This window comes from Eretmochelys imbricata, chromosome 2 (genome assembly GCF_965152235.1).
Source record: "Eretmochelys imbricata isolate rEreImb1 chromosome 2, rEreImb1.hap1, whole genome shotgun sequence".
Lineage (NCBI taxonomy): Eukaryota > Metazoa > Chordata > Testudines > Cheloniidae > Eretmochelys > Eretmochelys imbricata.
This window is the reverse complement of record NC_135573.1, coordinates 202,102,636-202,130,018: the sequence shown is the minus strand read 5'-3', so window position 1 is coordinate 202,130,018 and position 27,383 is coordinate 202,102,636. Positions and strand designations below refer to the sequence as shown.

The 27,383-nt window shown below is 40.2% G+C and overlaps 1 protein-coding gene across 1 annotated transcript in view; it reads left to right on the top strand.

Annotated features, from left to right (window-relative positions):
* KCNH8 (potassium voltage-gated channel subfamily H member 8) overlaps positions 1-27,383 on the top strand; it is a 369,341-nt gene that overhangs the window by 196,740 nt on the left and 145,218 nt on the right. The gene's annotated exons all lie outside the window — the stretch shown is intronic.

Sequence of the window (27,383 nt, the reverse complement as noted above, 5' to 3'; positions counted from 1 at the left end):
CTCATGCTCAAATAAATTGGTTAGTCTCTAAGATGCCACAAGTACTCCTTTTCTTTTTGCGAATACAGACTAACACACTGTTACTCTGAAACCTGTCATTATCGGGAATACTGTTCCTGATGGCTTGTAGTCCATCTTTGTGTGGAATGTTGGTGTAGAGGGCTTCTACATCCATAGTGGCCAGGATGGTGTTATCAGGAAGATCACCGATGGACTGTAGTTTCCTCAGGAAGTCAGTGGTGTCTCGAAGGTAGCTGGAAGTGCTGGTAGCGTAGGGCCTGAGGAGGGAGTCTACATAGCCAGACAATCCTGCTGTCAGGGTGCCAATGCCTGAGATGATGGGGCGCCCAGGGTTTCCAGGTTTATGGATCTTGGGTAGTAGATAGAATATCCTAGGTCGGAGTTCCAGGGGTGTGTCTGTGCGGACACACCTGGACACTACAGTGCTAATAAGCAGTGGTCACATAAACACCAACCTATACCGGAAACCTATTGACCGCTATACTTACCTACATGCCTCCAGCTTTCATCCAGACCACACCACATGATCCATTGTCTACAGCCAAACCCTAAGATACAACCGCATTTGCTCCAACCCCTCAGACAGAGACAAACACCTACAAGATCGCTATCAAGCATTGCTACAATTACAATACCCACCTGCTGAAGTGAAGAAACAGATTGACAGAGCCAGAAGAGTACCCAGAAGTCACCTACTACAGGACAGGCCCAACAAAGAAAGTAACAGAATGCCACTAGCTGTCACCGTCAGCCCCCAACTAAAACCTCTCCAGTGCATCATCCAAGATCTACAGCCTATCCTGAAGGACGATCCCTCACTCTCACAGATCTTGGGAGACAGGCCCACAAACCTTGCTTACAGACAGCCCCACAAACCTGAAGCAAATACTCACCAGCAACCACACAACAAAAACACTAACCCAGGAACCTATCCTTGTAACAAAGCCCATTGCCAACTGTGTCCACATATCTATTCAGGGGACACCATCATAGGACCTAATCACATCAGTCACACTATCAGAGGCTCGTTCACCTGCACATCTACCAATGTAATATATGCCGTTATGTGCCAGCAATGCCCCTCTGCCATGTACATTGGCCAAACTGGACAGCCTCTACGTAAAAGAATAAATGGACACAAATCAGACGTCAAGAATTATAACATTCAAAAACCAGTCAGAGAACACTTCAGTCTTCCTGGTCACTCGATTACAGATCTAAAAGTGGCAATACTACAACAAAAAAAACTTCAAAAACAGACTCCAAAGAGAAACTGCTGAACTGGAATTAATTTGCAAACTGGACACCATTACATTAGGCTTGAATAAAGATTGGGAGTGGATGGGTCATTACACAAAGTAAAACTATTTCCCCATGCTTATTTTTCCCCCTACTGTTACTCACATGTTCTTGTCAACTGTTGGAAATGGGCCATCCTGATTATCACTACAAAAGGTTTTTTTTTTCTCCTGCTGATAATAGCTCACTTTAACTGATCACTCTCATTATAGTGGGGATGGGAACACCCATTTTTTCATTTTCTGTGTGTGTGTGTTTATATATATATATATATATATAATCTTCATATTGTATTTTCCACTGCATGCATCCGATGAAGTGGGTTTTAGCCCACGAAAGCTTATGCTCACATAACTTCGTTAGTCTCTAAGGTGCCACAAGTACTCCTGTTCTTTTTGCTGATACAGACTAACACGGCTACCACAAGTACTCCTTTTCTTTTTGTTTAAAAGTTGATATTTCTAAGTCTTCTAAAATGGAATAGCTTAGTTGGCTTCCTTTGAAATTTGGTGTGCCTTAGAGTGGTGGGTAGGGTCAGTGACCCATATTTGGGGTTATTTGAGCAAGGGGTTGTGGCCACGGAAACCTTGAACAAAATTGCCATTTTCAAAATGTTTCTAAGTGGTGGGGTTTTTTTTTATTTGATTGGGGGGTTTTTTTTGTGCACAGAACTAGAGATCAAACTATGATGTGATGTAGGTCGATATGGTCTCAATCTGTCAAGTTTTACCCAAGGTGGTTCATGGCACCAATAAATCTTTGAGGCACCCAAATTGAGAATGGTCTTTATAAAAAATGTTCACTTTTCTACATGGATAGATGTGCAGTCTAGAAGGATTACAGTATGCAAGTGCCAATAAAGAAAAAAATCATGAGGGAGTTTCTATGTAGCCCCTCCATGCTAGCTAGTTTGATGGAATATGCTAAAGCCATTGCTTGTGATGAACACCTCACAAGTGACTTTTCTAGTCTTAGCCTTTGTACACCTGTGCAGTAAAGATTTGGTAACTCATGTTGCTTGCTACAAGTTTTATCTGATAATATAACGTGTTTTTATTTTATAGGGAAGTTTACTGTGAGTGCAACAGAATAGTCAGCAGCTGGTCTAACCAAAATTTTTGTTGTATCCGGTGGGGAGGAGCCAGACTCAAAGGACATTGTTAGTCTGTAAAGTGGGAGGTAAGGAGTGGGAGGTTAGGGACAGGGAGAGGGGTTGTGTCTGTGGGAGGGGGCAGGAAATGTGAACAGGTAGTAGGCAAGCTGTGAATTGGTTGTTTGAGAGAACCTGTTTAACTAGCCCTTGGGAGGGAAGAGAAGGCGTGTGGTTACTTCCTGATCTTGGAGCAGGTTAATGTGGTATTTCCAAAGACACCCAGAGCAGAGGTTTTGGAACTGACAGCACAGGTATCTTTACCGTTGGGGGAAAAGAAATAAATGCGCTGATAGGGTTGCCAAGGTGTGGATTCTGGGTGATTTCTGTATCATGAAAAGTTTGCAGGAGAGCAAGGAGAACACCATGGTATGGTAAGGGCTAAATATAGACTGATTTGTGTGGAAAGAGGTGACCTGCATTGGCATCGTGTTTTGCCCAATTTGCAACGCCTAACTGGTAACTTGAGAGGTTGTGATCTATTCTGCTAGACATTGTGGTGATTCACTTGGATGGAAGTGATCTGGGCCTTATTCTTGGTGTTACCTTGGTGTTCACCTCATGTATGAGAGCAGATTTGGACTGCATCAGAGATTGAAGTCTGGAAGTTCTGATAATTTTCTCTGATTTGGCGGAGAATCTGAATAATCGCTACGGTAACAATATGAAAATTAATAATGTTGATAGAACATTGATCAGAAAATGTGTTTTGTGCGGTGCAGCATAGAAATGTTGCAAGTTCTGACACTTCACTGTTTTCAGAGATGGGGTACAGATATTGGATGAGGTCATAAGGTCTTTCTCTCAAACATAACACTCTCAATATTTTGGAACAGAAACCCTTCCCCTTATATGTAAGTCTGTGATTTCTCTCAGCAGCCCAGCCACAAACTCCACCCTTCAACCATTCTGAAACACGACCAGGAACACCATTCCACTATAAAACAGTTCTCCTTTGCTCCAGCAACTGCATGTGAGTAGGGTTATAGTGGGTAGGGAAGTAACAGCAAAAGAAATGTATGTAACAGGAAGTGAATATTCAGGGATTAATTTGAGGTGTGTGACAGAGCTGTGATTGTGCTATGAAGAGAAATATATTTTGCACCCTCTCGTGAGGAAAGGGAAGAGGTGTATGTGTGCCTTGAGGATGCAGTATGCATGATATCTGTGCAGAATTGTGTGGGTTATGTCAGAAGCAAGATATAAGGCTTTTATTACAAAGGACGTTATCAGCCATGAGGTGGAATGTGAAAGGATTATAATGCTTTAGTGATGGTTAAGTGAAAGTGCAGATTGATATTGTATCCTGTGAATATGTGTAAATGAGCTGTAAAAGGCTGTGAAGTGGTTCTTAAATTGTACATGTGTGGTATTCTTTATGGGGAGTTGGCTAAGTGTGTGAAGGTATGCCAGGAGCTGGAACCTCCTTATCGTGCCAAGGGTGATTATGTGATGCATGCTTATTGAGACAGTGCTGAAAGGGGATAGAGGAGAAGTGTCATAGACAACTTCTTTTCCCCCTTTTTGTCCTTTGATAGTGTTTAGATGAAATGGGTGAGAGTGAATAGGTTATAAAAGGAGGTGAAGAGCTTGTACATTTCAGCAACTGTGGTTTTGGCAGAGCAAATGTATGTGTGTTAACAGGACACTGCTGAGACAGGGCAAAGTTGAAGTTGCATGGGCAGCCTTAACTTCATTTAATTTCATGGTTTTCAGAAGTTTTGTTTTGCTGAACTCAATATTTTGCAAGAGGATGACAGGCCACCAAGCAACCTTAACTCTGCATTAACACACTTTTTTGCATTGATTTTTTCTGAAAGTCCTAGCTCTTAGACTCATATGATTATGTGAAAATCTTCTTTACCAAATTAAAGCTGTTTCTAGCCCTTATGGTTGCATAGAAAATACTAAAATAATGACTCTTAATCGTTCAAAACACACGACAAATAAGAACCTGGAATTTATTTATTTTAAAATCTCCTGTTTTTAAGCCACTTTCATTATACAATATTTGGAGTCTGATTGATTGATTTTTTAGAAGCTTAGGGTTAGCAGCTCTGCAAGCCATAAATCCTTCCCTCAAAATCAAACTCTTTTGTGTAACAGAAATGGCATATTAGTCTTAATATAGGCAATTTTAAGAGTCACAGAATCACTACTGTAATACTTATAGAAATTTAATTATTACATTTGGTATTATATACCGTAATGTTGCATTAAAACTGGTCAGGTCACAGTGCCAGCAGACATTAACCTTTGCTGTCATAGGAGCCCTTTAGGCCACTATATGTCTTTAAATTTGCAGATTGTATTTTATAGAACAATAAAATGCTTTACTCTTGGCTATAATTTTAACATCTCATTAGACTCTATTGAAGAAACAAATAGTGAGACAAAGAAATTCATCTTTTTCACAATGGCCCTTCAGCTAACCTACTGATGTGTTTTTGGAATGTTCTGTCATGGTGCGACTTAAGACTTGAACTTACTCCCACTGAAGTCATTGAGCATTTTGCCATAAACATCGGTGGGAGCAGGATTGAGCCTGTATATTGTAGCACCTCCTTAGGGCAAGGATCATTTCCTCCTGTAGGCACTGTACAATACACAATACTGTCATGCTCAGTAAATAGTAGAAATAAACTGTCTCCTTGGGGAGAATTTAGCTGGCAAATTACCCTGGTGCATGCAATAATTATTTTAAGAAAATCAAGCCTACATATTAAATTAATTCTGCATTCTTAGAAAACATCTTGGGTTTTTTGTTTAAAGTTATTTCCAACTACATGATATTTCCTTGTGCTGAGGATTTTAAGAATTCATGGAAGAAAATAGCTTACACTGGTGCTTTTCATTATTCATCCGAACATTAAGCACCCAACTAATTCTGTTAAACCATTTGAAATGGGCTCCTTTGAACTAACATGTAATACTTAGCTGAAATGAAGTGCCTAATCTTTGTGCCCAGCCATCCAAACTAGGCTGGAATGTCTCCAGAATATTCTGGAGCGCTGACGCTCTCTTGAAAATGGGATTAAGGATTGTGCGAAGGGGAAATAAAAGAGAAAATATGTTTGTTAAAAGGGGTTTTGCCTTTTCTCCTGTTCTAAGATGTTATTTTGCACAGGAACTAATTCTAATCCTTTTAAGTTAATCTTTTCTAAACTATAGTGCTCCCAAGTAAGAGTAATATTTTTTTTTAAAAAAGTGAAATCCGTAAGCTCTGAAAGAGAATAAATTTTTCTGTTTGACAAAATGATAGAGCTGTACAGCTCAGTGGTGCAGCAACAGCTTGTAGAGCGGAAGTCTGTTTGGGTAGTGCTTTATTAACAACAAACACACACAAACAAAAATATTGTCAAGATTTTCAGACCCCAGACTTATGTTTAACTTGTGTTTTAACTGTCTTTATGATCCAGTATAAGCCTTCCTTGCAACTGAGAGAGAGTGCCCCATAGCTAACATCTTGACATGCGCTGTGTAGCATACAGGCAGGTTGCTGACCCTACTTAAGTTCTTCTTCCAAGAAGAATCATCAGTGTGCCTATGCACTGCTGTCAAGGTTCCTTCCCCACTCTGAACTCTAGGGTACAGATGTGGGGACCTGCATGAAAGACCCCCTAAGCTTATTCTTACCAGTTTAGGTAAAAAACTTCCCCAAGGTACAAACTTTGCCTTGTCCTTGAATCGTATGCTGCCATCACCAACTCTTTTAAACAAAGAACAGGGAAAGTGCCCACTTGGAGACTTCTTCCCCCGAAATATCCCCCAAAACCCTTACACCCCCTTTCCTGGGGAGGGCTTGATAAGAATCCTCACGAATTTGTACAGGTGAACACAGACCCAAACCTTTGGATCTTAAGAACAATGAAAAATCAATCAGGTTCTTAAAAGAAGAGTTTTAATTAAAGAAAAGGTAAAAGAATCACCTCTGTAAAATCAGGATGGTAAATACCTTACAGGGTAATCAGATTCATAACATAGAGAATCCCTCTAGGCAAAACCTTAAGTTACATAAAGACTCAAAAACAGGAATATACATTCCCTCCAGCACAGCTTATTCTACCAGCCATTAAACAAAAGGAAATCTAACACATTTCTAACTAGATTACTTACTAACTTTACAGGAGTTGTAAGGCTGCATGCCTGATCTGTTCCTGGCAAAAGCGTCACACAGAGAGACAACCCCTTTGTTTCTCGCATTTGAAAGTATCTTGTCCCCTCATTGGTCGTTTTGGTCAGGTGCCAGCCAGGGTACCTGAGCTTTTTAACCCTTTACAGGTGAAAGGGTTTTGCCTCTGGCCAGGAGGGATTTTATAGCACTATATACAGAAAGGTGGTTACCCTTCCCTTTATTTTTATGACAACTGCACATTGCAGGGTTGGGGCCATAAAGGCCATCATCTTATCAGGTAAGTGACCTGTTGACAATAATCACAGGGGATCGAAATATCTTTGGAAAGTTTGGTGTGCATGGGCATGGATCATCTGTCAGACTTTTCCTTGGGCATAGGCAAGTTATTGAAATAGAGAAGTTGTCTAGTTTATTCTTTATTTATTTAACATGTATATTGTGTTAGTACCTAGAATCTAACAAAATCAAAATGCCATTGTGTCTAAGGATAAGATTATGGACTCTTGAAACAAATATATGCATAAAAGAAGAGTTTTGGAATATTTTTGTGCATTCCTAGGACTTTGGGATTTATATTTTGTGTTTTAGGTTTTTTGTTTTTGTCCTTAAGTTGTTGCAGATATAAAAATGTAGGAAGACTTCTTCCTTCATGTTGACAGGTTTGAGTAGCAGCCGTGTTAGTCTGTATTCGCAAAAAGAAAAGGAGGACTTGTGGCAGCTTAGAGACTAACAAATTTATTTGAGCATAAGCTTTCGTGTGCTACAGCTCACTTCATCGGATGCATTCCTTCATGTTGTTGCCTTTGTCAGACAAATATGGCGCCCCTCACTTTGTCATCATATGGCTCCCTCAATTCATAGATTCATAGAGTTTAAGGCTAAAAGAGGATCATTAGATCATAGAGTCTGACCTCCTGTATATTAAATTTCACCCTGGTACCACTGTATTGGGCCCCAAAAGTTGTGTTTTGCTAAAGCCACACCATCCAGAAAGGCATCCAGTCTTGATTTTAAGACATCAAGAGACACAGAATCCACCACTTCCCTTGGTAGTTTGTTCCAATGGTTAATCAACCTCACTGTTAAAAATGTGTGTATAACTTGAATTTCACTGGCTTCAGTTTCCAGCCGTTGGTTCTTCTTATGCCTTTCTCATTTAGATTAAAGAGCCCTTTAGTACAAGGTATTTCCTTCCCATGAAGGTACTTACACTCTGCAATCAAGTCAACTCTCAGTCTTCTTTTTGATACTTAAAGATCTCAATCAGTTTAGTTTATCTCCCTGTACAGCATTTTCCCAATCCTTCAAATAATTTTTGTGGCTCTTTTCTGCACTCTCTCCAATTTTTGACATCCATTTAAAAATGTGGACACCATGGCTGTACAAAGTATTCCACACTCAATATCACCATTGCCACATGCAGAGGTAAAATCACCTCACTTCTCATACTCACTACTCCCCTGCTTATCAATCTAAGGGTCACATTAGCCATTTTAGTCACAGTATCACTCTGGGAGCTCGTGTTATGTTGTTTGTCCACCAAGACACACAAATCCTTTTTCATGTAGGTATGGCCTCCATTCCTTGTTCCCTAGATGTATAGCTTTTCATTTGGCTGTATTAAAATGCATTTTTTTCAGAATGGGCCAAGCTTACCAAGTAATCAGGTTTGCTCTGCATGACTGTCCTATCCTCATCATTATTGTGATAAATAAAGTGGGGGGATAGTTCCCTTTGATGGACAGCCAGTTAGCTGTAAAATTCCTCTTGGCACCTGTTCTTTATTTGCTTTACCTGTAAAGGGTTAAAACGTCCCCCAGGTAAAGGGGGAAAAAAACTGAGCACCTGACCAAAAGAGCCAGTGGGAAGGCTAGAACTTTTAAAATGGGGAAGGAAACTTTCCCTTTGTCTGTTGTTCTCCGGAGAAGGAGACACGGAGCAGCAATGCTATGTAAGGCTTGAATCAGGTATGAAAATTCATCTTCCATACTTAGAAGAAATTATTTGGATAGGGAATATTTAGTTAGACACAATCAGGATTATTTTTTATTTTGGCTTGTGGATCTCCTCTGTGCTAACCTCTGATGCTTTTATTTGCTTGTAACCTTTAAGCTGAACCCCCTAGAAAGCTAGTTTGGGTGCTTAATTTTTGGAATTGCTCTTTTAAAATCTAGCAAAAGCCTAAGTTCCAAATGTGCATTTTCCTTTTTGTTTTGAATAAAATTTACCTTTTTTAAGAACAGGATTGGATTTTTGGTGTCCTAAGAGGTTTGTGCATATCCTGTTTGATTAGCTGGTGGCAACAACTAATTTCCTTTGTTTTCTTTCTCAGCTCTTCCCTGGAGAGGGAGGGGATGAAAGAGCTTGAGGGTACCCCACAGGGAGGAATTCCCAAGTGCTCCTTCCTGTGTTCAAAGGGTTTTTTTTTTTTGCAGTTGGGTGGTGGCAGCATTTACCAAGCCAAGGTCAGAAAGAAGCTGTAACCTTGGAAGTGTAATACAAGCCTGGAATGGCCAGTATTAATTTTAAAAATCCTTGTGAGCCCCACCTTCTGGAGTGGGGATTCAGTCTTGATAGTTATTTACCACTCCTGAGTCCCAGACAAGTGTTCTACCCACTAGGCAACACAGCCTCCCCATCTCTGTCTGTTCTGTGTCTCTTGTCTTACCCTAGATTGTAAGATCTCTACGGATCATCTGTTTGTTGTGTTTGTGCTGTGCCTTGGGCAATGGGTCCCTGATCTATGACTGTGGCCCGTAGGCAAGTCCACAATTCAAAGAATGCAGAATAATTGCTGTTAAGCTGTCCTGCAGTGACTCGAGAGTGAGTGCCAACCCCAAAGCAGACTTTTAGGAAGCAAAGCGCAAATGCCAAATTGGCTTTGAGTTCTATACTTACATTTCACCAACCATTTACTGTTAATCTCCTCAGGCACAATAACAGCCTGAACATGGAGTCACAAGCAGTTCCCTTGGGTACTCTAGTCTATCTTGTCACCCAGATAAGTCTGCCTTTGTGGTAGGTGGTCCTTTACACCAAAACTCTCAACAATAGTCAGGTTGCTTCCAGTGACTTACCCCATGTCAACTGCACCTTAGATTTCACACCAAACACAATGTCTGTAGCCAATCCTATAATAAACAATCTAAAGATTTATCAACTAGGAAAAGAAAACCAAGTTATTTACAAGATTAAAGCAGGTAAACATATACACACACAAATGAGTTGCAGTCTTGAGTTTCAAAGAGTAATAAAAGCTTCTATAATAAGCAAATTCTATATGTCCCATAGGGCTAACCTGGGCTAACCACTGGGAATATCTTTCTTATGCCTACAAAATCTTGCCCTCAAGAGCCCAAGCAGCACAGAAATATAGTTTCTCCTCCGTGGGGATTTTTATTCCCTTTTCCTTTTTTCTGAGCTTCTATTTCAACTGAAGGGAGGAATTCACTTGCATATCTTCCCTTCATGGGGGTGAAGAGCAATCAACAAAGGCTGTGCAACATCAGAGGACAAAATAGTTCACCTGGTACTGATGGGCCTTCTCTGTTGGGCAGGAGATAACACCACCTGTAGGAGACTAGTATTTTACACTAGTTAATATTTCTGTCGTGTTTTGGTGTTAATAACAGAGGCTTACAATTCAAATGCTCAGCTATTAACTTATGACATCTGTGTCCCATATTGTAAGGAAGATTAATTCATGCAGCAATTTACAATCATTCAAATCTCTTTATAAAAGCTATTACCTCACCCACCTTGTGTTTCTAATGTCCTCAGACTGATATGGCTACAACTACAGTGCTTATTTTAACAATACGAACACACAGGTGAGCCAGACTAATTCCAGCTATGTATGTGTCAGTATCCAAGTGAGGCATGGAAACTTGGGCATAGGCTGGTACCTGGTTGGCCGGCATCACAATTGCTACACAAGTAAACTCAATAAATGTGCTAGTTACACTGGAATGGTGGTATCAGAATCTAGCCCTTAATTTTGCTGATAAATTGGCATGCCCAAAATAAATAGGCTATTTCAAAGAGTTTTATTTTGCATCATTGATTGTCAGAAAGACAGATGAATGCCTTGTACATTTTCTCATCTGTGTCATGGGAGATGAAGATCTATGGCACTAATGATATGCAGCCTAACTCCAGATGAGAACAATGGGCATGAAACAGTTTAAAATAACTACTTCATCTACATTTATTGGGAAAACCAAAAATCCCTACAGAACATAAAAAGCGAAATAGTAGGATGCAAATTTTGGTGTAATGAGTTTGAACTGAAAAACTGAAAAGGAAACATAAAGCACAAAAACCTGAGCAACTACAACAGCAAACTTTGGATACAGGTAATGGAGAACAGAAAGCTGCATGCAGACGATGTGGGAAGATACCCTAGCTTTCCTAGAAAGCACACCTAACTTGAGAAGCTGAAATTGCATATTATGCAGAAGAGGAAGAGGAAATGGTCACAGAACACAGTTACACAGCGGAGACAAAAGACATCCACAGTAGATATGATTACAAAGCTACTGATGTTTGATCATGACCATGCTGAAGAAGGAGTATCCTATTCCTCTGTTACCACATCCCAGTGAGGAGCAATTTGTCTTTGTAGTTTTCATGTGAGCTAGACTATAGGGGAGTCTGTTTTACCTTGACTAGTTATCTTGTGTGAGAAGTGAACAGGCTTATCTTCATTAGGATGTTTTTACCTTGTTATTAACTTGAGTTATACATGAACCATTTTTTTCCTAGTGAAGACAAGGCCATAGAGAGAAGCCCACCTTAAAACAAAAACATTTTAGAGTTTATGCTGACATTTCAGATGTCTTTGTACAGAGTGTGGTGAATGGACATATTTATGAACCTTAAAAAGACTATTGTTTGCTCCCGCTGCTGTTTCTGTAGTTTCAGTTAATTTTTTCAGGGCATTGTTCATAAGAGCCATTATTTATTTATCCTGTTCTGCTTTTCTGAGCATGTGGCATGATTTATGGAACTTGAACTTTGATTTACAATGACGTTGATTCAATTTACACTGATTCCCCAGAGAGAAGTTTCCCAAGGGATATAAAACTGTATCACTGTCAAAGTTTGTCTACAGCTTTTTAGAAATAAAAGGTTTTTTTAGAGTTACCATTAGAATTATTATTCATTATTTACTGAGCTCCAGTACTGTTCTCAGCACTGCAAAAATATATGACAAAAGACAGGCCTTCCCTAGGGGATTATAGTCTCAATCAGTCCCACCCAATACTGCCTGGGCACCCTGGATGCACACACTGAAGGTTCAGTCTTGAAGCAGTGTAGATATGTTTGGATGACTGTGGTTCAGTGTTTTGCCCAAGAAATGTGTTTTTAAAATATGGTTATGAATATGCCATATTAACTTGCTAAATAATTACATGTCCTTAACTGTTTTGTAGCTGCAAATCTACTGTAAAACTCCTATCCTTCCTTTTATAGAAAATATATCTAAATATAATTTTTAAACGCCAGTGCAATCGGTACATTTTGGACACAAATTTCCAACCTGTCAGCATTTTTGGCAGTCATAATAAAGAAATAATTACCACTTCTGGAAAGTCCATAAGTCTTGCATTGCTGCCACTGACTTTATATTTGATCAGCTCACACTTTGATATTGAAGATGTAGTATCATTCAGCTTTAATGCCTACTCTCTCCCTTATTAGCAGCAACTTAGTTCCCAGTCTAGCTGCTTTGGATTTTAATCATGGGGAAAATCTTTATTTAAAGAGTCAAAATGCTTAATCTTTCATTTCCCCGAGTAACCATGTCAGTTAGGTTCTGGACCGTGAGGTTGTGATGGGTTGGATCACAGAAACCCTCTGGGAGTTGCCACCTGATGTGCCAAGACTACTTCTGCTCCTGCTTTCGTGCCCTGGCAGCTTAGGACTTCAGTGCCCTGCCTGGTATGAGCCAGACCCACTAGCCTGCTGCAAACCCAGATCCAGGTCTGAACCATGTACCCTAACAGCTGTAGGCTTAACTGAGAACATCTTACAGAAGTTTTCCTGTCTTTGACACTCAGATGCCCAACTCCCAATGGGGTCCAAACCCTAAATAAATCCGTTTTACCCTGTATAAAGTTTATACAGGGTAAACTCATAAATTGTTCGCCCTCTATAACACTGATAGAGAGATATGCACAGCTGTTCTCTTCTCCTTCCCCCTTCCCCCCGCCCCCCCCCCCCCCGTATCAGTACATACTTTGGGTTAATTAATAAGTAAAAAGTGATTTTATTAAATAGAGAAAGTAGGATTTAAGTGGTTCCAAGTAGTAACAGATAGAACAAAGTGAATTACCAAGCAAAATAAAAAACAAAACATGCAAATCTATGTCTAATCAAACTGAATACAGATAAAAACCTCACCCGTTCCAGTAAGCTCTCTTTTACAGACTAGTCTCCTTCTAGTCTGGGTCCAGCAATCACTCACGCCCCCTGTAGTTATTCTCCTTTGTTGCAGTTGCTTTCAGGTATCTTTGGGGGTGGAGAGGCTCTCTGTTTAGCCAGCTGGATACAAAATGGAGGGGTTTCCCAGGAGTTTAAATAGACTTTCTCTTGTGGGTGGAGACCCCCTTCTCTCTCCTATGCAAAGTCCAGCTACAAAATGGAGTTTTGGAGTCACCTGGGCAAGTCACATGTCCATGCATGACTGAGTTCCTTACCAGCCAAGCCACATTCCTGGCAAAGACCAGATGCGGATTGGCGTCTCCAAATTCATTGTTGGCTTAAGGGCTTTTTGATTGGGCACTTACAGAGAACAGTCTTTTTTCAGGAAGCTGATCAACTGCTTCACTAAAACCTACTCAGATTCAAACAAGTATGCAGCCAATATTCATAATTTTGAATACAAAAATGATTCATGCATATAAATAGGATTAATAGATTCAACAGATCGTAACCTTTACAGAGATATGTTACGTGGCATATGTAGCATAAAACACACTCTAGTTATGTCATATATACATTCATAAGTATATTTTCATAAAGCCGTATGGGGCGCAGTGTCACAGAGGTGACTATGTAATTCCTGGAAATAATGAAGTCTCTGAGGAAAATGACTATCTCTTGTTGACAAAATTTTACAAAAAATGTTTGTTGCTTGAGTAGTTCCTGTTTCCTTTTCAGCATTCCCGACAAATTCATTAACATGGTAGTTAGGCTGTAAAAAAAAGTTGCCCAGATGAAGATGTTCTAGGCCCCCCAAAAGTTCAGAAAGCTGTCAAGAAATGAAAGATGGACCACCATCATCCAACTCACTTTGAATTTCTATATACCACGTAGGGTACAAGAAGATGCTGTTGCCAGTATCTCTCCTCCTTTTCACAACTGCTGCTTCCCCTTTGTCACCTTTTCCTAGTCAGTTTAAAAAAAAAAAAAATCTGTACCTGTTGCCCTAATCTGGTTTGAAGAAATTAGCAAAAGATGGTGAAGTGCTAAAGGAAACTGCCATCTCTGAAATCTTGTATGTGGGATGCTGCATGCAAAATTGTAAGCCTTCGGTGTCCTGGCAGCTCCAGGGAAATTTAGGCCAAGCACCTAACTCCTTTTCAGTTAAGTCTTTAGCTGTCTGTCTGCTATTAATGTGTAGTGAGTGAACAAATAATTTTTACTTCAATACCTTCTCACCTGAGGCGTTCGAGCCAAGTGAGGATGAGCAGTTTTGTCATATTTCAGGTCTCCTGTCCAACACACTGGAGAAACGGTGGCATGTTTCTACATTGGGTATTTTGTAAAAATCATAGCCAGAATTGAAATTGTGATTCACACTGGGAAACTGGTTTACATATGAAAGCAAAAAACTCTCTCTCACCAAAAACTTCTCCACTGATTAGTCTTTATTTGGCTTGTGACCACAGCATAGGAAATTAATGTGAATAGCATCCACTAAGGTCCAGATATTCATGGAGACTGGATGATATTTGTGGTCAGAACAGAACTGCAGAAAACCATGTTGGTTTCAGGTTCTGATGATAAAGGGCTTTATTTTCAATAGTGGTGTCTATTTTATTTATTTATTTATTAGGTACAAGTTGTCCCTACAAATATTGCATCTGCACTTTTTTGTGTCTGCGCTTCTCTGCAAACACAAAACTGTACCCACACAAATAATGTTAGGTTGAAATCTAGTTGAAAATCAAACCTTAAGTGTTATGATGATAATTTGAACTTCCTCATGAAAAACTTTAAAAAACCAAACACATAAACAAAATCAATGATGGGCTGTAAAGTGAAATTATTAGGATTATTTACAGTATAATTCCTGGAGGTTACATCAGAATCATCCCTTATGTGAATTTATGCAAAGAAGATACAAATGGCAATGGAGACCATTAAATATCCAATTGTCCAAAAGTTGAAAAGTAAAGCCTAATTAATCTTTTGTGAAAGTGAATGTATCCAAATAATGACTCCCCAATGACAGTTCAAAAAATGTAAAGGGAAGAACTCTTGGAGAAGAAAAGTTTGAAATTTACTTGGATCACCTCACTGACAGGAAAAGTCAAATGGATGTAGGAAAATGTGCATATTGTTAATGTGTTTCAGGACTTAGATGGCTTTTCATCTTAAACTTCTTTAATGGAAAGAATATGATGCAATAATAGACATTCACAAAGGAACTATGTATATTTATAGGCAATTCAGGTAGTAGAATTGAGCAGAAACAATTATAAAATTGACATCCTTGTGATACAGTGTATTAGTATTAGGTGGTGCTTTTTATACACATTCTTACACCTCCCTCCACAGAAAGCCTTTTGTGGCTATCATCACCATAGTATCTGAGTATCACACTTCAACAAACATTATCCTCACAATAGCCTCATGAAGTAAAGAAATCTTATTCTAACTTTAAAGAAAGGGATGAATTGAGATTCAGAAAATTAGGGACTTATCCAGGGTTATGAACTAAGTCTGTGCCAATCAGTACTTGATCTTACTGCCAACCTAGAACTTTATCCTCAAGACAAAATTCAGGAAACAAGACACATTTGAAAGGTGGGTAGAATTCATCTCCGAAGTCCATTGTAAGTATGTAGCAACTTAGGGTTTGTTACAGTCCTTGAACTGAAATATTATCTGTGACAGGAGCCAACACATGCTAATACCATATTTGTATGAAACCACAAACATTTATTTATTCTGTCCAAATAACAAAGAAATAAATTCACTTCTCAGTCTTTCCACGAGTATCCCACATACACTGCAAAGCCATTTTGTCCCAACATAACTCCTTGATGCACCTATCTCATTCTTGAAAGTTTTACTCACTTGTTTCCTGCCCTTCTTGGTTCTCCTTACTCTCCTGCAACAACTTGATCCTTTCCCACTTCCTCTCAATGTTTCCTCCTCTTCTTTCCCACTCCCCTCTACAAAACACACCTCTTGGCTCTTTTCCCCTTCCATTGGTCTTCTCTCCATCAGTCTGTGTTCCCTTTCCCCTTTTTACTTTTTCTTCCTGGCTGTCACCACCTCCTGAGTCCTTCTGCTCTCTCCAGATCCTTCCCTCGTATCTTTGTCCACTCTGTCTCATCCCTTGGATCCTTCTCCCCTCTTGCCCTACAGCTTTCTCCACCACCCCTGGATCCTACCTCCTGCCTGGGGCCTTGAAGTCTGGTGCTTCCTCTGCTTCCCTGGAGCCCACTTTTTCCCCTTTGAATCCTTCTGCTGATCCTGCTCTGTCACAGCCTAAGTTTCTTTCCACTGGCGGCTGCACTGAGGAGAACAGGGAGCTGGATAGCTAAGCAGAAAAAGGAATGGAAACATCTTAACCCAACAAGTATAAACTTTATCTACAAATATTGGGAAAAGTTTTTCTAAATGTGTAAAATAAATAAATGAATAACCTTACAAAACTATAAAAACATAACATGTAAGAAACTTCCCCCAAAACATTCTCATTTTCCTATCATGGAAGACTCTTGTGTCTTCTCTGTGAGGTGACTTGAGTAACTCTTCAGCTTCTGTTTTCTTCTGGGTATTCTGGATGCCTTGTGGGGTGCTGCTACTCAGATGAGAGGTGAATCCCAAATAGAGCTCAAATGGGCCCTGTATTCATATCAGATGCATTTAGTTTCTGTGGGTCCCCTGCAAAATTAGTGGGTTTCATGTTCTCATGCCTTCTGCAATTTACAGAGAGGGGATCATGTCATTCAGTTCCCTTCCTTGTAAAATATATTTTTAACAATCTTAATACTTACGCTGGTCTGCAGAGACTGTTTTCAGACTGTCCCTCTGAGATGAATGGGGGAAGAGTTCACACCTCTCTGACAGTTACTGTTTTCAATTCTCCCCCTCTCTCTCTCTCTCTCTCTCTCTGGAGCCCACTCAGTACAGGGGCAGTTGGCCTTCAGGTTTGAAAGGATTTCTTCAGAACCATAAAAGCTAGAAACTTCTTTTACTTTAATTTAAACTTTAGATTTTGCAGATGCTGATGAACTTTGGGGGTGGGGAGAGCAGATGACTGTTTTGCCCCATCCCCTTCTAAAACTGGCATTGTACTATATGTTCTTATTTGTGATTGTGGTTCTCCAGAATTAGCAAGTTTTGCTCAACAATTGGCAAAATTATACTGAAATTAATTGTATAGCTTCCATCTATCCTAAGCCATTGTTGGATACATTTAGGAATTTACAGGTGGCCTTGGAAGGAATAACTTTCCTTTTGAAACTTCTCTGTTGATTAGAAAATAGTCTCCATACATATCTGTTTTTATCCCGTCCTCTTTTGAGGTTTTAGATAGGAGTTAATCAGTCTCCATGTGAAAAATGGTTGTGCATACTGACATCTTATGTAATAGCTTTAAAATGTATTATTCAGTACTCCAATAAATTCAGAGTTTCAGCTGTCGGATAGCTACTCTTGATCATCTAATCTCTCGGTCTCTCTCCTTCAACATAAAAATATATAAATTGCCATACTGGATCAGAGCAGTGGTCCACCTGGTTCGGTGTCCTGTAACTTAGTTATAGTGTGTCTCTGGCAGTATTAACACAGTCTGCAATTAGAAATGGCTTCAGAGATTGTTCTAATACATTTTTGGATCAGGGATATTGCATCACTTACTTTAATTTTTGCTCAAACTGACATGAGAGAAAAGAGTAAAGGAACTTTGCTTGTTTAGCCTTGGAAAATGAAGACAGAGAGGATATGATTGCTTGCTGTAAATACATCAAGGGGTAAACACCAGGGAGGGAGAAGAGCTATTTCAACTAAAGGCCAACATTGGCACAAGAATCAGTGGGTTTGAACTGTCTATGAGTAAATTTAGGCTGGAAATTTGAAGGGTTCTAATCAGCAAAAGAATTAGGTTCTAGAACACCCTTCAGTAGTTGAGGGCAAACAATCTGACTAGTTTTAAAATGGAGCTTTATACATTTATGGAAGGGATTCTAAAAGGCAGTTGGCTGTGATAGCAGGGGACTTGACTCGAGGAACAAGGAGATCCTGCACAGTCCTATGTTACCAAAAGAAATAAGAGCACATTTTAATTTTAGCATTTCTAAATGTGTTTAGAAAGTGAGGATTATGTTACAAATGCATGTTCTCCAAGTTCCTTGTAGTGTCACTGAAATATTTCTCATTTAAAGAAATGTGCATACTTGCTATGTTATCTCAGGCAATAAATATTGACTTGCACTCGCATTGACAATGACAATATTGCTAACTGAATCATTGTTTAAACCTAAGTGTCCCAATTGCTAATTTCTTTACTATTACTGGGCAGAGTACTAGATGGAGAACTATGGACTGGATTTACTAGATGTCTGTCTGTGTGTGTGTGTGTGTGTGTGTGTCTGTCTGTCTGAATTATTTATATTGCTTAAACATGAATTTATTTACTTTATGTAGTTTTTAATTAAATGCAAAATACTACACTAAGGCTTCTCTTTCAGTTGGCTTTCTGTGGGCAGGCACCTGTGTCCAGGTGGAGCCTCATTTATTTCAGAGGGGTTCGGTGTAAGCATGGGAGCCAGTTGTAGAATCTGAGTCTACAAATGTACAGTCAGGGATTAAGTCAGGGATTGAAGAATGTCAAACTTAAGGTTGGAATCTCAACCCTAGCTGCTCTTTTTTTATAGATGAATTATAATGTCTTTACTATGTGAGCACATCAGAGTGTTCAAATAGTGCATAGTAATAGAAAACAATGTTTACAACCTGACATACAAATGTGTTTCTTAAATTACAAATGATCAAAAAATTAAATACTGTATGCCTGAGGGTGCAGAGTTAATGTTGTGTGATGTACTTTAAATTTAAAGCATTTTCTGATTGCATGCTTAGCTTTGTAACCTAAACGTTATCATAATATAGTATTACATTTCATTTCCCACATTTATTTTTTAGGGTTTTTTTAAAAGAACAGATTAAAATATGTATAAAATATTTATGCTGATGTTTCTTCAAAAATTGAAGACAATAAATACATTTTAAACAATTTAAATATATTCACTGCATCTCCCATAAAAACAACGTACAGGACAGCCTCTGATGCCATAGGGTTCAATTCTAAGATGGTATTCTGGGTACAAGAGGTGACATTTCAGTAGACTAAATCCCAGAACATGTACAGCTGAGCTTTTAAAAGAAACACAGATGACAAGCTGCTTTATTCTTTTGAGAGATAATCTGTTCAGGTAAAGGCTGAGATAGTTAATGGTGCCACTTTACATAGCAGCTGTGCACTGGAATGAATTGTTACTGTAATGCATAAAGTTCTGAGGTAATCAGGAAAGTACTGTATCAACTGTTTCTCCTTGTTTTCTTCGACACAAATATTGATTGATTGATTAATTGATTTTTTTTAAAATGTCCACGAGGCAGTAATATATTGAAGGGAAGAGCATTTTGTCTGAAACCAAACATGATTTGATTACAGTGAAGGAGAAATCAGTTAGAAGCAAGAACCATCTTTCAGAGAGAGGAATGTTATTGAGGTACATGATTAAAAACACGAATGAAGAGGGAGGACAGAGAAATATTTATAATATAAAATCAGCAAAAGCACTTGACAAAGGAGTGAATAATTTAACACAGGGATGTTTGGAGCTCCATGCTGGGGCCTGTATTTTGAATACAAGGGGCTAGACTGTTCTTTCACTGATTCCAATCTTACATCAGTGTAAGCTCCACTGGAATTCTCCTAATTTTCAGTGATGTGAGTGGAGGCCCAGGATATTTCACAAGAGTCAGTTTCTCCTCGACATAACACAAGCTGCGATGCTGCTCTCAAAAATTCTGTTTTCAAGTGACACTCTTTGGAGTGATGTAATTGTGACCGATGCCTAGAATGGACCATGCTAAGAATACCACACTCCGGGCAGACTGCAAGATACAAGGCAGGCACACCCCCAAAACAGGTGTTGTATTCTATAATTAGATTTACCAAACCAGTAACAAAAGAGATTGGGTGGGAGGGGTAGCTCAGTGGTTTGAGCATTGGCCTGCTAAACCCAGGGTTGAGAGTTCAATCCTTGAGGGGGCCATTTAGGAATCTGGGGCAAAAATTGGGGATTGGTCCTGCTTTGAGCAGGGGGTTGGACTAGATGACCTCCTGAGGTCCCTTCCAACCCTGATATTCTATGATTCTAGCTGAATTTAGATTCTGTAGCATCACACTGGTTAACAAGAAGCCAAAATCCAGTCCCCATTAAGCATTCCAGCCCTTGGTTCCCATTCAGACAAACTGGTCTTATATGATAAGTTATTGAAAACCCAATTAGCCATACATGAGGTTCTACCAATCCCAAAGGATCAGACACTTGCCCCAAGGTCGAGCTATATTTCAGATCTTATCCAAATATCATGTTGTCAGCCAATCGGTAAACTAACTAAAGATTTTATTAATAATAAAAAAAGAAAAGAAGAGAGTTATGGAATGTTTAAAAGATCATATACATTACAAATGATTGCAATGTCCTTAGATAAAATTTGTAGCAGTGATGGATGAGTCTGCTGGCTTGCAAAAGTCTCTCGGGGAAACTTCCAAAAGCCACTTATGGCTGTATGTAGAATACAGACACTGCATGGATCTGTATCAATAGGTATAAATATCAGTGTAGATAGTGAGGCATAGCTTAGGTAAGTAGAGTAGAGTTCCCTACACACCTGAAGTCCCAGAGTATGTATACTCTCATGGCTTTCTACATGCCCAAGCAGTGAGGTAGGGTGAACATGTGTCCCGATTTTATAGGGACAGTCCTGATATTTGGGGCTTTGTTTTATATAGGCACCTATTACACCCCACCCTCTGTCCCGATTTTTCACACTTGCTATCTGGTCACCCTAAAGCAGTGCCTCCTACATCTCCACGGCTATTATTGGCAATGTAGTGTCCTGCTTTCTCCCCATTTTTGTAGACTTTCCCTGCCACAGATCAAGGCTTTGGTGGCAAGGAGCTGCTGGATCTTTTCCCCGCTTTTAGAGCCTTTCACTGCTGCATGTAGCTACACACAGCCTGCCTTTCACTGTGGTGTATAGAAACAACTGCAGTGTCTGTACTCTACACACTGGCATTTTGTAGACATAGCCAAAAATTCAGGATGGTTACACTTGCAGCAATCACACCATCTTTAGATCCAGGGGACTGGTTTGCAGCTCTCTACCTCCAAGGTGCATGTTTTCATATTGCAATCTATCCAGCCCACAGATGCGTTCGTATGGTTTATAGTTGGTCAGGACCATTTTCAATATCAAGCCCTCCCCTTTGGACTTTTCACCTCTCCCAGGATCTTCACAAAGGTCATGGTGGCAGTAGGAGCCCAGCTTCACCATTCCAGAGTAGTCATCTTTCCATACCTAGATGTCTGGTTTCTCAAAGGCGGATCTTATGAAGAAATTCACTCTGCAGTATTAAAGCCCTTAAATCTATTCAACAGGATAGACCTACAACTCAATGGGAAAAAAAAAAAAAAGCCCATTGTCACCCATTCAGAGAATAGATTTTATATGAGCTACCCTGATGTTCAGGGCTTGCTTACCAGAGGACAGATTTGTTACTGTAAACAAACCTAATTTCCTAAGTTCAGATGAGACCACAAACTTCAGCAATAATGTTCCTGGATCTTCTGGGCCAGCTGGAAGCCTGTGCCTTTGGGGCACTGCACTCCTATTTATATCTTGGTTGCTGGGACGGAGTCCCTCTCCACTCATGGTGCCTCCTGCTGATTGCTCTGGGGATTAGCTCAGTCTCTTAGCTGCGCCCTCCTTAGCAGTCCCTCTACTTGTCTTCTCTTTGTATGCGGCCTTCTCCACTCCCTCTTTTCAAGGAGTCTGTGCAGCCTTCCTTCCTGCAGCCTCAAACACTCCTCCCCCTTTCCAGGGAGTGACTCTTCGGCCCTAGTTGCTGCCCTCTACTCTGTGGCCAGCTACCTGACTTTCTACAGGCCCTACCTGTTCCTGCCCAGGGGAGCCTATTCCTCCTCAATTAGCTCCCTGGCTTGCAGCCTAACTAGTAGCTTGGATCCATCTGGCCCCACTCAGTTCTTGCCAGGCCAGTGTGGGGTGCACACACCATCACCATTGCTTCCAGCTGTGATTTAGAACAGTCTACACTCCCAATAGACACAGTCTAGACAAAATAGTGTCCATTCCACCAAAGATTTTGGAATCACTCAACTGGTGGTCAAACCTAGATAAAGTGTGTTCAGGAGTTCCCTTCATGCCAACTCCCTTCATTGTGATCACAGAAGTATCCCTGATAGGATGGCGAGTTCATTTACTAGATCACACACTTTGCACAGAAGCTCTAAGCTGTGAATCTGGTGCTTATTCCATTAAGCCCTCAGACCTACCAGGATTTCCAAAGATGATAGCAAATAACCTAAGCAGACACTTCTGCCAGGTTTACAAAGTGGGAGTACAACAATTTGACACTGAAGAAGGTATTTCTTACTGGGATTATCCAGATGTGAACTTCTTCACCACCATCACCAACAGAAAATGCCAGCGGTTCTGTTTGAGGGCAGGTCTGGGTCCTCATTTGTTAGACACCTTCCTTATTCTTTGGTCAAGAAACCTTCTATATGCCTATCGAACTCAGTTACTTCTCAAAACCATTACCAAAATCAGACAAGACACAGTCAGAATCATCCTAATAACACCAGCCTGGCTGAGACAAGTTTGGTTCCTTTATTGAGTTTGCCTCTCATCTCACCCATCACTTTGTCTGCTACTAATACACGACCTTCTGACCCAAGACTCGGGGAAGGTCCTTTATCCCAACCTTGTTGCTCTGCATCTCTAGGCTTGGCTCCTAGATGGCTGTCAGGAATAGAATGTACTGTTCAAGTGAAGTGCCAGAAGTATTACTGAATAGCAGGAAGTCACCTACTGGAAAATCATACCTACAAAAATGGAAGCGATTCCACCACTGGTACACACAGCAGGGTCTCTCCCCCGTATCACATATTTTGGACTACCTCTTTGCTCTGAAGAACTCTGGACTGCCCTTCAACCCCCACAGTACAAGGATTTTCAGTACTTGCTCACACTGCTATGTCTTGATTCATTAACGGATTAACAAATCTCTTCCCACATGTCAGGGAGGACCTGCACCTTGTCTTCAGCTCCCTCATGAAACTTCTTTTAGAGCCATTAACCTAATTTAAAGACTGAGTCCCCCAATACTGTCTTTTATAGGGAAAGGTATCTCTTAGACCACATCCTTTTTTTCCACCTAACGTAATCCCAGATTTCCATAATAATCAGGAAATTTAACTCCCAGTCTTTTACCCTAACCTCACCAGTCCAGGGGGGGAGCTGCTCTTCATACCTTAGACACCAGGAAAGCTTTGGCTTTCTATCTAAAGAAAACCAAACCCTTTAGGGCTTCCCTCAGATTGTTTCCTTTGAAGACACAATTAAAGGAGCTCCAAGGACTCTGCAAATGGGTCTCTGGCTGTGTTCTATCTTGTTATGAGATTGCTAAATTCCAAGCTCCCTTGTAGAGTTATGGCCCGTTGTACCCAGTCACAGTCTAAATCAGTAGCCCTGTTGAGGAATGTTCCAATAGCAGAAATCTGTAGATAGTGGCTTTGGCTCACATTTTCTCACAACACTATGCTCTCATTCGCACCTCTAGGACAGATTCTGCCTTTGGAATTGCTATTCTTCAAACAGTCTTAGTCCAAGTTTCTAAGGGGATACTGCTTGGGAGTCACCTGAAGTGGAAATTACTCCAGAGAGGTTACTTACCTTGTATAGTAATTGGAGTTCTTTTGAGATGTTTATGCCCAAGAGTGCTCCTGTTCATTCCCTCCTTCCCCTCTGCTTTGGAGTCTTGGCTTGAGGAGACTTTGCAGTAGAGAAGGGACTGAGAACAGCTTATCCAACGTTCCCCTATATACCCTTATTATGGCACATGAGGATAGCTACAGTGCATGTGTGGACTGAACAGGCACTGCTACCAAATATCTCTGATCAAAGGTGCATGGGACACGTGCACCTGAAGTGAAGTATCCATAGGGCAGACATGTGGAAGAACTCCAGTTATTGTACAAAGTGAGCAACCTCTCCTTTTCAGATTGCAGGCATAGGTTAGTCACAAATAGGCCTCTGCCACTGGACCATGACTCTTTTCCCTGGTGTAAGATGACATCTAGTTAGTATGTTGTGGCTTCCTCCTCTGTTCTCCTTCGTACTGGAACAAAGCTACTTACACTGTCTCAACCTGTTGTGCTGGTTATAGAAATAACATTATGGAACTACGTTTGCAGTATTGTTGTAGCACTATTGGTCACAGGAGATATGAGAGGCTAGTTGCGAGAGGTAATACTTTTTATTGGACTAACTTTTTTGGTGGAAGGGACAAACTTTTGAGCTTCACAGGGTTTGACCTGAGGAAAAGCTCTGTGAAGCTTGAAAGCTTGTCTCTCATGCCAAAAGAAGTTGGTCTAATAAAAGATATTACCTCACCCATCTTGTTATAGAACTATGTCACTTGCAAAGCTGGCCAAGCTTGGAAACGATTAAACAGAAGACACAGAGACACAAATCAGAAAGAGAGAGAAAATAGGATGGGACGGAAAGACACAGTGGAGGAGGGTAGCAGGAATTGCAAACTTTACATCCTGAAGGTTGCCTAGGATACAGTCAGTCTTGGAGTTATGGTCTGATTTCTCATGGTTCCAGGTCTGATCTTTAGATTCCTTGTGAATTGTTTATGGTCTGGATGTATGAGAAAATTTCCTCAAAGTTCAAATGCTAAAATATTGTCTTCTCAATTATGAGAAAGAGCTTGTGAGTATCTCTAAAATGTCTAGAAAGAGCATGATCAATTGTCACTGTCTCATTAAAGTGTACAGTCAAGATAGTGTCTGGTAGGAATTTCTTACCATTTCAAGAAATGGTAAGTCCATTGCCATTCTAATTTGTAAACTTATAAAAACCCTAGGAGATCATCTAACTGATGCGTATTTGTCTACACAAACTCAATACATACTCTTTGTTTTGGGCTTGCTTTCGTCAACAATTCTTATATGAATTTTGTTTTAGGTTAGAACAATCCCCTGCCATTTTTTTTACCCACTTTGGGTCAGCAAAGATATTAAAACTCTGTCAAATATCTTACAGTCTCTGTGGAGGGGCAGCCCCTCACCCAGTCAAGAGGGGGCTAAAGAGCTCTTCTGGACTCAGTGAGCCTCAGCCCACAGCACCTGAAGGGCTTATCAATCCTGAGAAGTGTGGGCACTTAAAAAGTTGGGATCCTGGCTTAGTCTGGGCAGTACTCCTGAGCAAACACAGCTACTGCATGGAGCTCCCTGACTCTAGGCAATGAACTTCCTACTGGGGGAAGCAGCTTGAGAGCACCAGCTGCCTGAGCCCTCTGGAGAAACAGAGGGACTCGCTTTTTTTTTTGTTTTGTTTTTAACTCTTCTTTTTGGAGCCCTGGGACTCAGCCTTGGTTGTCTGGAGATACAAGAGATAAGGAGGCCAGACCTTCCTCGCAAGGACTACTGGCCTTTTATCCTGTATGAGACCATGGAGGCCCAGACTTTTTTATAGGCTGTGGAAGTGTTTTACCTTTTTCTTTTGGACTACTTTGACCCAACTCCAGTCCCCTCTCCCTAAGAGGTACAGCCAGAGAGCTGTACCCCAAGTCTGGAACCCAGACGACAGTCATGATGCCATCCAGAGAAGAACGTTCAGGGCAAGAGTGTCTTCTACACACATCCCGCACAGGTGACTCCAGAGAGGTACAACCTATATCAGTCCCCCTTAAATTACAGATTTTAATATAATGGTTAGTAGCTGTTTGGCTCAAATATTTCCCTGCTACCTATTGGTTATATTTTGATGTATTTAAATAGAAACCTCTAACACCACATAAATGTTTAATTATTTTGCCTCTGCACAGATTTCTAATTATATTTTGATGTATTTAAAGAAGAAACATTTAAGCTAATATAAATGTTTAATTATTTCCCCTTTGGCACTCACGTTAGTGAAAAGCAGATCTACCTACTAATTCCTCAGCAGTCAGATATAATCATTCTTGATTTTCTAATTGCAGAGCTTTCAAATAAATCAAAGCATGGGGGAAAAACTTTTAACTGTCCAGTTTTGCTTTTCTGTTGTCCATGTTATATGAAAGCCCACAGATAAATACATGTTGGGGTAAAGCTCACCTGGTACTCTTTTATAGCTTTGCGGGTAATGCTGCTTTATGCATTGAGCGTTGGAAATCTACACTTCAACTTTGATATCCGAGAAGAGCTTGTTTTTGTCTGTTTGCTCAAGCATGCCGGACATTGCATACATCTGTGATGGACTGAATTAAAAAGGCAGAGATAAACAGTTTATCAAGATTAGGAATTACAAACACCTGATGCTCCATGTGCATGCTGTGGAGAAAAAGTGTTTAATTCCTGAAAGCTCCCTATAAAACAAGAGAGCCAACTACAGAACAATCCTCCAAATGGGAGCTAAGAAAAATAAAAGTTAAAATATTGGGGGAAGAGGGAGTATGAGGTGTGGGAGTGTGTGTGGGGGAGAGTACTGAGTATGTAAGTATGAACCATAAAATTCGAGACATACTTACAGCCTACCTTGTAACTTTTTCATATCATTTATTTGGTTGGTGCAATTTTGTTTCACAACTACCCTACCCAATACACAAGCTACATGTACATAGGGAAAGGAAATATTGATATTTCAGAGCAAAACTGCCTGATAATTCAAGATGCTAAACACTGGTATTTTGGTGGGGTTTTTTTTGCCTTGACAATAAAAGTGAGCATACCTGTGTAATTTAGTCTGTTCATAGTGGACTGACATATGGACATTGTCTATGGAACCTAAACATCCAAGAAAACCCACTGAGGTCTAGCATACCAGGCCACAGAGATAAGCCACCCTATATCCCTTTGTCTTCACAGGGAGAAAGCCAGCCCTGCCACTGTCCCTTTCTACCTGGGGCCACACACTTCTCTTTTATGGGAGGCTTCTCAGAATTCTTAAAGAACCATGCACATTTCTGGTGCTGTAAAAATAAAATAATAATAATACTCTAAATCTGTGGCAGTGCTCCTTTGAGATCAGTAGAAGTTATACCAGTAGCTCTCGTTGGCACCAGTAGAAGCTATGTGCATAGCTTAAGGGCAAGATATGGCCTTTGTCTTTTGGGAAGTGAAAATAATTGAGACTGAACTGTCAAGATCTGAACTTTTATTTGAAATGGAACGTGTTTTAGCATGCCATGTCAAAAGAATCTGTGTTGACCAACATGCAGCCTTAAAC